We start from the raw sequence: 13,869 nt of genomic DNA on the forward strand, positions 1-13,869 counted from the left end.
TATGTTAATGATTCCTCAGAAAAACGTATTAACAACGATTTACCATGGTAGGAAACATATATTTCAACATGTAACATTATTTATCTCTATTAACCTAAATCTGTTTCAATATTTGAAAGATATTGTTGTAAATATCTTTCTTGACAGTTTTGTATGAATGAACACATGTAGCATTTTGATCAAAATCACACTTGAGATCTTTATAGATGTATTCATCTCCATTATACATTTTTGACAAATGTTTTTATACTTTATTGATACGTTATTTTTAAAAAAATATAATTTGTAGTATTTAATGTGTTTGTATAAAAATAGTTTGACATAAATCCATTCGTCTTGTAATGATTTGATGGATTAATTTCTCTATAATGAGTGCAGAGTAAATGTTTCCTACGTTTTTCTGTTAGTTTGATGACGCTCCCTAACGCGTTAGCTGAAGTGGGAGCTCGATCAGCGGTTTCATTTAAAGCTTTCTTTAAATAAATGTCATTTTAAAAATACTAATATGTTGTAGTATTTTTATAGGTCGGAATGGCGAATGTTAAACAAATGTTGAATATTAAACTTTACCGCAGTAAATACTGTCCTGTTTGTACTTATCACTACCTGCAACATTTTAGAACAAATCATGTTTATTATCAGTTATGCACGATTTAAAAAAAGCTGTGATGTACAGGGAAGTTTTAGTTACACGCACTGAAGCGTCTCTACATGTACCTCTCAATCACTGTAAAAATATGAAGTTTTCTTTTGCTTTTCTTGTAGGTTTTTTTGATTATTATTATTTCGGGGTAAAACCCGCATCTCGCTCAGTGTAGTAGCTGCGCATGCGTAGCTCGCTTAGCTCAGCGTATGCGAACGATAAAAAACTCCGCATCCAGACCAAATCAGAGCTCATATAAACATCCAACATTTCTGTTTTTAACATTTTATATTCAGTTTTAGTATTTTCAAATCTACATCAATGCAAGTGCCATTGATTCAAAAAGAACAGCAACACAAATATATATTTTTAGACGGAGCTCTATAGTCACTAGTGCTATTTTAGAACATGACCTGCGGGCGACTCACGTGGTCCCTGCGGGCGACCTGGTGCACATGGGCACCGTGTTGGTGACCCCTGTTCTAGATGCTATTAAATTTATAACTGTGTGTCCCATTAGGTATATAATCCGTTATTTTGTAAATGTGCTTATAATTAAAAACCTCCAAACTTTTCCTGGTTGTGAAGTAAAACTCTAACTCGAACTCATTGACACATCATCTGTGTGATGCTGCAAACTGAATAAATGCAAATAACAGCATTTCTTACTAATAAAATCAGAAGGTCTGATTGGTTCAGTAAGCGGTTCTTACAATCATTTAGCGCCAATTCTGTAGGAGCGTTCCATTCACATTATCTGTTACTGTAAAGTGCACTACGTATTCCACCATTTTAAGTAGGGAGCGACGCTTCATCACTACGCCAGAAGCTTGCTGGAACATTTACCCATCGCGTGCGTTGCGGGTTAAAATGACCGGAGCGTTGTTAGAGAGCAGAAAATTACACAATCAGAATGATGTCGGATCATACAGTATATATATATATATATATATATATATATATATATATAATTGTCACACGTAACTAATGTTGCTGACTTTTGTTGTCCACAAGTCACCAGTCGAGTCCGAGTCATTTGAGACGAGTCCGAGTCGAGTTTGAAGTCGCTGTGTGTGCGACTTACGTGCGACCCATCTCTGCTGCCAAGTAGCCACTGTTGGGTCTCTGAGCAAGGCCCTTACCCTCAATTGCTCAAAAATCGTGTTCAGTCATAACTGTAAGTTGCTTCGTCCACTAAATGCTGCAACAATGCTTTGATCTAAGGGAAAAAAACAGCCTGAACAGGGTGCCAATGCACTGTAGGGCATCACTCAGCTATTCACTCTCTAATGCCAGAGGAAAGCAGCCAGATCCACCAACTAAAATGATTTGGTGGGGTAGGAGGAAACCCACACCTCCTACTTACTTCCAGACTGGAAAAGTTGCGTTTTCCTTTTTTACACCCAGGTGGCGCTGGTAATCAACAACCGCTAAAGGAAACTGGGCCAGCAGCATTAAAGAAAGGTCAGCTTCTTCATCCTCAGCTCTTAGATTAGCCTTCAGGACTTGGACTCAATGCTGGAAAAGACTCACATGCTGGATTAGGACCTGTAAATACTAAGTTTTTGTTTTTTACAACATATTATAAAAGGATAGACTAGCGGTTTTAACAACATTCTACATTAAATGTTACTAATTTGGTGTATTTTTGTATATTTAGGATAAATTGATGTGGGTTGAGATACAGCCAGTGACGCTTGACAGCTGGCAGCTTTTCTCTATACTTTATAGTGTCCACTCACTACCTAGTTGGTCCACCTTGTAGATGTAAAGTCAGAGACGATCGCTCATCTATTGCTGCTGTTTGAGTTCATCAGTGGTCACAGGACCGTGCCCACTGGGTGCTGTTGGCTGGATGTTTTTGGTTGGTGGACTTTTTTCTCAGTCCAGCAGTGACAGTGAGGTGTTTAAAAACTCCAGCAGCGCTGCTGTGTCTGATTCACTTATACCAGCACAACACACACTAACACACCACCACCATGTCAGTGTCACTGCAGTGCTGAGAATGATCCACCACCTAAATAATACCTGCTCTGTGGTGGTCCTGTGAGAGTCCTGACCATTGAAGAACAGTATGAAAGGGGGCTAACAAAGCATGCAGAGAAACAGATGGACTACAGTCAGTAATTGTAAAGCTACGAAGTGCTTCTATATGGTAAGTGGAGTTGATAAAATAGACAGTGAGTGTAGAAACAAGGAGGTGGTTTTAATGTTATGGCTGATCGGTGTAAACATCTGAAAGGAGTTAAAAAGACATTTGTTATGCTCTGGGACATGCGAGTCACAGAGGGAGCTATTTACCCTAAATTAAGACTAAACATATAACAGTAGTAAATCTTATTAAACGTGGCCCTCCTACCAAAATTCCTTAGAGAGCACGTTGTCAGCTCATACAGAAAGTTACACAAAAAAGAACATTTAAAAAACCGCAGGTCTTATTGGAAACAAAAACAGCTTTCATATTACCTCAGAAACATTGTGTAAGCATATAGGATCATAAATACTTGTCTTACATTTGGCAGAAACATCTTGATGACCCCCAAGGCTTTAGGGACAATAAAAAAACTTACACAGCATTCCACAATTAGATAATGCTAACAGTTTAACATGCTGGAGGTAGTGTGTTAGTGTGAAGATCATTTGCTGCTTTAGGGCCTGAGTGACTTGACCTAATTTAAAAGAAAAAAGAAAAGCTATACATTCTGCACTTTATTAGAAAGTAGAAAGAATATCTGATTAGTTCCCTGCTATCAATCCTTGACATGAAGCTCGGGCGCAATTGGGTTATGCAAAAATACATCCATCTGGGCATGAGCAGATTCACCTCTGAACGGCTTAAATGAAAAGAAAATTGATGTTTTAGTCCAAGTTCTAATTTTAAACCCATTGAGATGTTGAGCAAGGATTTTAAACAGGCAGATATTGCTTAAGACAATCTTTTGCAGTTATTTAGGGAACAGTTAGTAGTTTTCCACATGGTCAATTGTTATTTAACTAGCTTAATAAGTACAACCCCAAATCAAAAGAAGTTGGGACAGTATGGAAAGTGCAAATACAATAAAAATGCAGTGTTCCTTACATTTACTTTGACTTTTCTTTGATTGCAGACAGTTTGAACCCAAGATATTTCATGTTTTATCTGCTCAACTTTATTTCATTTGTTAATAAACATCCATTCAAGCATTTCAGGCCTGCAACACATTCCAAAAGAAAATTGCGACGGGGCAATTTAGGGCGAGTAATGATGTGAAAAAACGAAATAATGATGTGATTCCAAACAGGTGATGTCAACAGGTGATTCTTACAAAAGGAAAGACTAAGTCTTTGATGAGCAAAGATGATCAGAGGATCTCCAGTTTGTCAACAATTGTGTGAGAAAATGATTGAAATGTTTAAAAACAATGAACCTTAAAGAAAGATTAGAAGGGATTTGCATATTTCTCCCTCTACAGTGCAAAATATCATTAAACCATTCAAGAAATCGGGGGAAATTTCAGTGGGTAAAGGCCAAGGGCGCAAGCTTAAGCTGAACACCTGTGATCTTTGATGTCTCAGACGGCACTGCAGGCCTGAAATGCAGGAATGGATGTTTATTAATAAATGAAATGAAGTTGAGCAGATAAAACATGAAATGTCTCAGGTTCATCCTGTCTGCAATCAAATAAAAGTCAAAGTAAATATAAGAAGCTCTGTGTTTTTTTTTATTATTTGCATTTTCCATGCTGTCCCAACTTTTTCTGATTTGGGGTTGTATAATAATGATTTAAAAACTGTAAATTGTGTTTTTGTCTTTATTTAAAATAAATATACAGTATGTGTGTGACATAGAAGAACAAATTATAATATGGGGAAAAAACACTGTTTCATGGCAGTGTAGCAGGATACAGTCTGGGATGCAACCTGAAAATCACAAGTGTGTGTATTCTAATTCATGTCCTCCTGTTATAATTATAGATAAAAGCTTGCTTGGCTAAAATCACCACATAACATTGTCTCATAAGTGTGTCTGGGAAGTGAGGAGAACTATGTGGTAGAAATCAATGTAATGAAGTCACAATAGCTTTAGAAGAAATAAATGATGCATTGAAGCTAAATGGTTTGCTGTTTGGGCAGGGGTAGCTCAACGGTTAAGGTACAGGACTAGTAATCGGAAGGTCACTTGTTCAAGCCCCACATCTGCCAGCTTGCTACTGTTAGGCCCTTGAGCAAGGCCCTTAACCCTCAATTGCTTGCAGTGTATAAACCAATCAGCCATAACATTAAAACCACCTCCTTGTTTCTACACACAGTGTGCATTTTATCAGCTCCACTTACCATACAGTATATTACCAGACTGTAGTCCATCTATTTCTCCACATACCTTTTTAGCCTGCTTTCACCCTGTTCTTCAATGGTCAGGACCCCCACAGGACCACCACAGAGCAGGTATTATTTGGGTGGTGGGTCATTCTCAGCACTGCAGTGACACTGACATGGTGGTGGTGTGTTAGTGTGTGTTGTGCTGGTATGAGTGGATCAGACACAGTAGCACTGCTGGAGTTTTTAAACACCTCACTGTCACTGCTGGACTGAGAATAGTCCACCAACCAAAAATATCCAGCCAACAGCTCTCCAGTGAGACCACTGATGAAGATCTAGAAGATGACCAACTCAAACAGCAGTAACAGATGAGCGATCGTCTCTGACTTTACATCTACAAGGTGGACCAACTAGGTAGGAGTGTCTAATAGAGTGGACAGTGAGTGGACACGGTATTTAAAAACTCCAGCAGCGCTGCTGTGTCTGATCCACTCATACCAGCACAACACACGCTAACACACCACCACCATGTCAGTGTCACTGCAGTGCTGAGAATGATCCACCACCCAAATAATACCTGCTCTGTGGTGGTACTGTGGGGGTCCTGACCATTGAAGAGCAGGGTGAAAGCAGGCTAAAATGTATGTGGAGAAATAGATGGACTACAGTCAGTAGTTGTAGAACTACAAAGTCTCAGTTGTAAGTCGCTTTGGATAAAGGCGACTGCTAAATGCTGAAAATGTAGTCATCCAAGAAAAAAAAAATACAAACGCTATTCCTAAAAACAATTTGAAGACTTGGGGTATTAAACAGGGGTAGAATAAAAACTGTGGACATGGCTTGCATTTCTGCTCAATGGTAGCTTCAAGAATTAGGTTTCAAGATCTTCTGTCCCAGCAGCAAGTGTCAGCGCAGTAAAATGAAGCACTCTGTCAGTGAACTCTGGGCCATTACCCACAGTTCTAACTCTGGAAATTCTGGGTTCATCACTTTCATTCACTGTAACATTTGCCATCTGGCACTATAATGGATGGGATGAATAAAAGTCTGGTAGATTCAATAAGAATGCTGCTAGCGTAAATAAATGATGCTATCTACTAGGTATAGGTAGCTCAGAACTGCTCTGTAAGGCTTGTGACGTCGGGGAAGAGTGGTAAGTCCCACAGACGCCACAGAACCTTACAGATCTAGTCTAGCTAGTGTGCTGTCTACATAGACAGCATTTTACGTCATCCTGTGCGAGCTCCCGAGTATGAGGTTGTTCGAAATCCTAGATGCCGTAAAATCCTCACTACTGAGCTATCTTAATATTTCAATGTTATTTTGGCAATCCCAGCATTCATTGCGGGTCGGGTGCTCTTCTCTCACAAAAAATAAACATGGCTGACGGGGCGGAGAAACGAATGGAGTTATTTTCAAACGTAAATAAAATATTACTGATTTTTAACTTGTATAAACTTGTACCGAGTGTTTTTTGTGCAAGTTCGAGCTTGTCAGGAAATGTAACCGTTATCGTTACATGAAGGGAGATGTTATATTGACGTTAGCGTGCTGTGCTACCTCAATCCATTGGTTTTAATGGCAAGATGCTAAACCCGAAACCCGATGGAAGTGCTGTCTAAGTAGCGCGTTTGAATAACCTGACTTACAAGTCACTGACTTATTAGAATCCTCTTTACTGAGGCAGCTGCCTATGTAGACAGTAAGACAGCAAGGCAGCTCCCTAGGTTTTCGAACACACCCTTACTGTCCATTTAGAATATAGAAGCACTTTGTAGTTCTACAATTACTGACTGTAGTCCATCTGTTTCTCTACATACTTTTTAAATCTGCTTTCACCCTGTTCTTCAATGGTCAGGACCCCCACAGGACCACTACAGAATAGGTATTATTTAGGTGGTGGATGATTCTCAGCACTGCAGTGACAATGACATGGTGATGGTGTGTTAGTGTGTGTTGTGCTGGTATGAGTGGATCAGACACAGAAGCGCTGCTGGAGTGTCCACTCACTGTCCACTCTATTAGACACTCCTACCTAGTTGGTCCACCTTGTAGATGTAAAGTCAGAGACGATCGCTCATCTATTGCTGCTGTTTGAGTTGGTCATCTTCTAGACCTTCATCAGTGGTCACAGGACGCTGCCAATGGGGCGCTGTTGGCTGGGTATATTTTTGGTTGGTGGACTATTCTCAGTCCAGCAGTGACAGTGAGGTGTTTAAAAACTCCAGGAGTGCTGCTGTGTCTTCTCCACTCATACCAGCACAACACACACTAACACACCACCACCATGTCAGTGTCACTGCAGTGCTGAGAATGATCCACCACCTAAATAATACCTGCTCTGTAGTGGTCCTGGGAGAGTCCTGACCATTGAAGAACAGCATGAAAGGGGGCTAACAAAGCATGCAGAGAAACAGATGGACTACAGTCAGTAATTGTAGAACTACAAAGTGAGTGTAGAAACAAGGAGGTGGTTTTAATGTTATGGCTGATCGATGTAAATCACAAGCTTTATAATGAACTGTTTTTTGTCCATAATAAACATATCAAGTTACTCCTTTATACTTTTTCCTGGCCTCTGTGGTGAAGCAAAGTGTGCGATATTTTATGCACTCCACCCAACTGAGATATAGAGTGCTACGCTCTGGTCAGTACAGTCCGGTTCAAAACAACACCAGCACTAAGCAGAAATGCCAGGGCACGTTATAAAAGCTATTCTAAGATTAGCTCCATAAAGAGAGCTATTTACAGATGCTAGTTTACCCGTGGTTATTGCACCAGACAAAACTCCAGTGGTTTAGCCCTGAAATAGAGAGAAAGAAACCTGTAAATTGGTAGCTTTTTAGAAATAAACTGGGGTCTGGCTGAAAGGGATGGTGTCCAGTCTGATACTGTTGGACTGTCCAACAAAGCAGAGGGAAACTACTGCAGAGTGAGCTGTCTAAACAGACTCACGGCTCAGAAGACACAGTGTAAAGGTGAGTTTATTAAGCTCAGTTAGATCATTATTTGGCTTTTACTTGTTTTAGACACACAAAAGAAGCCTGGCTAGTCTTTTTTGAGACTTTTATGGTTGAACCACATTTGCACAGCCATAAGAGTTTCATTAGAATCTTTTTTTTAATGCATTTTAATGCCTTTTTCTCCCAATTAAGTGTCCTTTGGGGGCAGTTGTAGCCTAGTGATTAAAGTACTGGACTAGTATGCATAAGACTGTTGGGCCCTTGAGCAAGACCCTTAACCCTCAATTGCTTAGACTGTGTACTGTAAGTCGTTTTGGATAAAAGTGTCTGCTAAATGCCATAAATGTCATGTAAATGAAATGTAGTCTTCCACTGCTGGGGAACCCGGTGGTGTCCAAGGAGGGTGTATATTTGCCTGACTCACACTCCCTCCGACGCATGCTCAGTCCACTGATCCCTTTTTATTTTTCTATACTTTGGTGGATTTTGCACGTAAGGTCGTTTTCGTGCACGGAAAGCCACACACTGATCTGTGCGTTCCTCCACTTCTGTACAGGCACTCTGGGCAACCAGGCTACTTACACAGCGTTGGCGACCCCACCCTCTTTTTAGTCTGGTCTTTTCCCACCCAGCAGACTAGAGGCCAATTTTGTCTGCTACAGGCACTTGCCAATTGTGCCTGCTAAGGGGCGTCCAGCAGAATCCTAGCGCTGGTGCACTATCAGGATATCCCGCTGCGCCACTCCGGTGCCCTATTAGAATTTTTTTTAATCAAGCACTGGTAATACTTTATATATGAGGCCCTGGTAGTGATCGTCTTGCTTATTTATAATAATAAACAAAAATATATCTACAATTTGGTGGTTTTAATCCTAAAATAATCTTGGTTTAATTTTTAGTCTGTGTGATTACCAGAGGGCACTCAGGTGTCACGCCGGTAAATTGTGCTAGCTTACTACTCCAGGGTTTCAGTCCCCAGTGGTGCTGTTGGCTAGTAGAATGTCTATATACAGGAGTGATGGCTGAGGCCCTGTTATGGATTGGCGTCCTGTTTGGGGTGAGGTAATGCATTACATGCTGTGGTTCAGGAGAAGCCAGACCCACCACAAATCTAATCAAGATAAAGCAGTAGTAGATGCTTCGCTATTTTTAAAACAAACATACAATTTAAATATAAAACAATGGCAGCCTAAGGGCACTTGCTGTGGCAGTTATTAAACTCTCAGGCCCTGATAATACTGGGTGTATAGTAATATACTTTGACTGTACTTTTTCTAGGAGTTTTGATATGGCACAAATTATAGATCAGAAACCCCCGTTGAGCAAGCCGAGGGTGACAGTGGCAAAGAAAAACTCCATTAAAGTACAGGAAGAAACCTTGAGAGGAACCAGACTCAGCAGGGACCCATCCTCTTTGGGTGGCCTGAAGAATAATTTGAATGAATTGGATTTACACAAACCAAACATACACAAATAATTTAAACTAAAAGTTTAAATTATCATCCCCACTGACACAACGGTCAAAGAAGGAGAAAAAACTCATATTAAGAATGCCCTGGATGATTGTGGTTATCCTTACTGGGCATTCGTCAAAGCTGGAAAAATGCCCAAACTCTGCTCCAGCAGCTCGAAGGGAGAAGAAGGACAACCACTGTCTGAACAATTGTTATGCAGTGGTGCTGGTTTCGGTGTTTATGCAAATGCTTCTGCATATAAGGTTGGAACATTCACTACCAGCTCAGACTGAAGGAGTTCCTTGGATGAGTGATGAAACGTATCTCCAACTGTGGGATTGTGTACCTGAATTATTGAGCATGCATGAAGACATCCAGCAATATGTTTTAATCTACAGGTTTGTGTAAAATAAATGACAATTTCTGTATACTGTATACACAAGAGCAAAAACATCCTCTGTTACACTAGACTGCAAATGTACTGTTATGGTAATATGTGAAAAACAAATGAATAGGAACATACAGAACAATAACTGTAACTGAAGGGATTTAGGCATTTGTGTGTAGTATGCTTCTAAGGGTGGCATGCATTATTCATTTATTTATTTATACATTTTCTTGTTTTACCACTGCTTTATTTGTGTCAGAGCAGTGTAGGGTACTGTTTCCCCAGCATCACTTGGCACAATACAATAACAAACCCCGGACAGGATGCCAATCCATCACAGGGGCTGCTGCTCATATCTGCTGCATTCAACACATGAACTACAAGTACATTTACATTTGTAGCATTTAGCAGACACTTTCATCCAAAGTGACTTACAATTAAGACAATACAATTTAAGCAATTTAAGATTAAGGGCCTTGCTCAGGAGCCCAACAGTGGCAGGCTGGCAGCATCTGCTAGGCGCTCAGGTGGCACAGTGGTAAAAAGTACGCTAGCACACCAGAGTTGGGGTTTTGAATACATCATATCGAATCTCAGCTCTGCCTTCCGACTGGGCTGGGCAGCGCCATGGACAACGATTGGCTGTTGTTCATAGGGGTAAAAAGTCGGATCATAGGTCCTCATAACTGGTGCAACTGCTGCCCCTGCTGGCTGACTGATGGCGCCTGCAAAGGGCTGAGGAATAATGCTGATGGGGGTGTGGCCCTCCGTACACAGTGTCCGTCAGTGTAACTTGACTCGTGCAGGTAAAAAATGCAGTCTGTACTGACTGTACGTGCCGGAGGGGGCGTATGTCAGTTGAGAGGCGTTCTCAGTCAGCGGTGAAGGGGTCGAATCAGTATAGAGGACATAATCAGGGTAATTGGACACAACTAGATTTGGGGGGATTTGGGGGGATTTGGGGGGGGGGGGGGGTAGTGGGAAAAATAGAAAATTAAAAAATGTAAATGTTTCTGTCATGAATGTAACCACAAGTGTAAAACATGACGTTAAAATCCTAATAAACAAACAATACCCAATCATGATACCCTCACCTGCTTATTGTGAAATATTTCAAAAGTTAATAAGTGTAACTTAAATATTCTATAAACTTTTATTTTAATGTATTGCAGGCATCAAATTCAACATTTTATTATACACAATCAAGTTGGTCAACTAAAACATTATTAGCATTGATTTGTTTAGGTTTAAAATATTTGTTTTAATGCATTTTACGCTTACACACAAGTGAGTGGCAATATGGACAAATAAAATAAGCAACTGAACGTGCCTCCTAACGGTATGGTGGCTTGTTGATGTGAGAAGACTTGCATGCATCAGAAAAGCAGAGAGCTATCCTGCCTGGAATTTTATCTCCTGTCAGGGTCTCCCATGGCAGAAAGGTCTTAGCAGAGGTGCCAGACTAAACCTATCACCTATACTGTGCAACAGCAATATAGGGCGATGTTAGAGGGGGATGATCTCAAAGGTGACAATGACATCAATTCAACTGCACAGAAGATGGGGTAGAGGTAAAGTATAGTGCCAGAAAATGGGTCCCTCAGGTCTGGACGTAGTCTCTGAGTACAGCTTGCGTGTATGGTGCAACTAAGTCAGGGTCTATTAGAAACCTAGATGCTGAGGTTGGTAAGCCCGAAAAGAGAATTAAATGCTTCAAAACCATATTACAACTAGAGCTTGGAATGTAGTATAAATCCTAACAAGCTGGAAGTTGTGAAGACAGAAATATATCGTCTCCACTAAACTAAAATGGACAGGATTGAGACACTTTCAATCAGAAGAACACACTGTCTACTATTCAAGTGATGAACAACAATGAAATAATGGAATAGCTTTCAGCATCAACAGGACAAAATCAACAAGACAATGCTGTAAACAACTGACTGCTGTCAATCAGATTTCATGTGTAAACATTTACCATTAATGTTTGGATTGACAGTCACAAAGGACAAGGATCAGTACTACAACAACACCTGTAAAGACATTAGGGCTGAAACGATTCCTCGAGAAACTCGAGTAATTCGATTACTAAAAATCATCGATGCAAATTTTTCGCATCGAGGCATCGTTTAATCCACACAACTATATACAGCTCACGGTGTTTCACACGGACGACTTTTACTTTTGCACACGTTCACGCTGTGGGCAGGTGACGTGAAGAAGCCGAGGGCTGCATCCCAAATCTCATACTTAAACAGTACTTAACAGGACTTAAACCGGGTACTTTTTGCGTACAGTTCGATGAATACTACGTATTTGGACACGGTCGCCGCTCCTGCGTACTGTTCAGTATGAAAGTATGCGATTTAGGACACAGCCGAGATTTGATAGCGCGGACTGCAAAATGGAGAAAGAGAGAAAATACAGAGGGGCGAACAGACGAGACTGGACAGAGAAAACCACAGAAAGTTTGAGATCATTTTAAGCTGGAACAAAACAAAAACTCAGTACATCTACACCATCAGAGCATCTTGTTGATACGCTTACTTTTCTTCATTGAAAATTAGCAATGTTAATGTATTATTGTTTATTATTATTTATGCTTTAGTTTTAAATTGCCTGTATACATTTTAAAAGTAATTTGATTTATTTTTGATGTATTTGTTTTTCAAAACATTTCAAAAATGTTCTCTTTAAACTGTCCTGTATGCAAGGAATAAAAATGTACAGTTTGTTTTAAGAGTCACGTCTTATTTAATCTTATATATATTTATTTTTGCTCTTTATTAAAGCAAAAGTATTTCTTATCCGATTACTCGATTGATCGCTGGAATAATCAATAGAATACTCCATTACAAAAATAATCTATAGCTGCAGCCCTAAAAGACATCAAAGTTAAAAACAATCGTGGAAAAACATGAATTGCAGAAGTCATGTGAGAGCGAGTATAAATATCAACCTTGAGTTGGATTGATACATGATGTCAACCAGGGCCGGCGCTAGGGGGGGGCTGAGGGGGGCATTGCCCCCCCAAATTGTGTCTTTGCCCCCCCAAGCACAATGCAAGCAACGGCTATTTTTAAAATGATCTCTGAACCAATCACAAAAATGCATTTTGTTTTACAGTGTGAAGATATTTCCTTGCTTATTCCTGATTGGCTCTTTGAGTCATATACAAATCGGCAGACTGCCCCAAACAGTTCAGTTCGGCAGTATATGTTCTGTTAGTGTGAGCGAGAGGCAGGTATACTGGTAAACACTCTTCTGAGTTTAAACTGACTTCCACATGGTAATATTTGCTTAACTGTGGTTTTTCGTTGCTTTAATGTTACTTACCTCTTACATAGGTGTTGCTTAAATTATTTTATTAGCCGTTAGCGGTTAGGCTAATGAACTAATGGCAATTTAATTAAGGGGGCGTATTAAAATGAAATACAATTAGATAATCTTTTTTCTCCATTTACATAATCAACATGTATTTTTTAATCATTGGGTTTTAAGTTTAAGTTCGAAAACATGCATTTTTATTTCTTTACCTCATACATCACTTTAAGCCAGTATCAATAGCTTGGCTGTCATCATTCATGCACAAATCAAGCCTTGAATATATTTCTGGCTTCAAAAACATGACTATCAACATGCCCCCTCATTAGGTTTTACTGCCCCCCCAAGCAAAGCAGTCCAGAACCGGGGCTGATGTCAATGGACAGAGTCATAACTGATTAAACGATGATCAAAGAACAGTGAAAGAAATACACAGAAGATCCCCACAAAGAAGACATCAATTTCTAAGACACTTTTGTTGATCTCAGCTACACAGAGAAACCTTCAGTGCTTGAAGATAAAGTCAGACAGGCCCCGAGATCACTACCAAAAAAAGAAAGCTAAAGGAATCAGTAACATTGCAACACAAGATTTCATTTAAGTTCTTCACCAAATTACCAAAAAGTCAAAAAAACATTCAATGATGGCAGATTCTATCTCAATCCCAAAGAAAGAACACACTATCATCAAATCTTCCTCATGTTCCATGCCAGTAGAATTATGCTAAATATTATTCAATGCAGACTACTGCCAGATGTGCAAGCAGAATTCACAAACGGCAGAGGAACAAAAGATATC

Source organism: Trichomycterus rosablanca, chromosome 3, assembly GCF_030014385.1.
Source record: "Trichomycterus rosablanca isolate fTriRos1 chromosome 3, fTriRos1.hap1, whole genome shotgun sequence".
Taxonomy (NCBI): Eukaryota; Metazoa; Chordata; class Actinopteri; order Siluriformes; family Trichomycteridae; genus Trichomycterus; species Trichomycterus rosablanca.